Here is a 596-nt window from a genome sequence, read left to right on the forward strand (position 1 = left end):
AGGCTGAGGCAGGAGAATGGCGTGAACCTGGGAGGCGGAGCTTGTAGTGAGCCGAGATCACGCCACTGCACTCCAGCCTGGACAACAGAGCGAGACTCCATCTCAAAAAAGAAAAATAATAATAAAATAAAATGAGTAGTAGGTAATAAGCAGTTTCTGCAGTTGATCTATCATTGAATGCCTTGTTTTTACTAAGTTGGAGGTTTTGTTTGTTTAGACGGAGTCTCACTCTGTTGCCCAGGCTGGAGTGCAGTGGTGAATCTCGGCTCACTGCAACCTCTGCCTCTTGGGTTGAAGTGATTCTCCTGCTGAGTAGCTGGGATTATAGGCATGAGCCACCGTGCCCAGCTACTTTTTTTTTGTATTTTATTATTATTATACTTCAAGTTCTAGGGTACATGTGCACAATGTGCAGGTTCATTACATATGTATACATGTGCCATTTTGGTGTGCTGCACCCATTAACTCATCATTTACATTAGGTATATCTCCTAATGCTATCCCTTCCCCTTCCCCCGACCCCACAACAGGCCCTGGTGTGTAATGTTCCCCATCCTGTGTCTAAGTGTTCTCATTGTTCAGTTCCCACCTATGAG

This window comes from Colobus angolensis, unplaced genomic scaffold (genome assembly GCF_000951035.1).
Source record: "Colobus angolensis palliatus isolate OR3802 unplaced genomic scaffold, Cang.pa_1.0 Scaffold178, whole genome shotgun sequence".
In the NCBI taxonomy this organism is placed as follows: Eukaryota; Metazoa; Chordata; class Mammalia; order Primates; family Cercopithecidae; genus Colobus; species Colobus angolensis.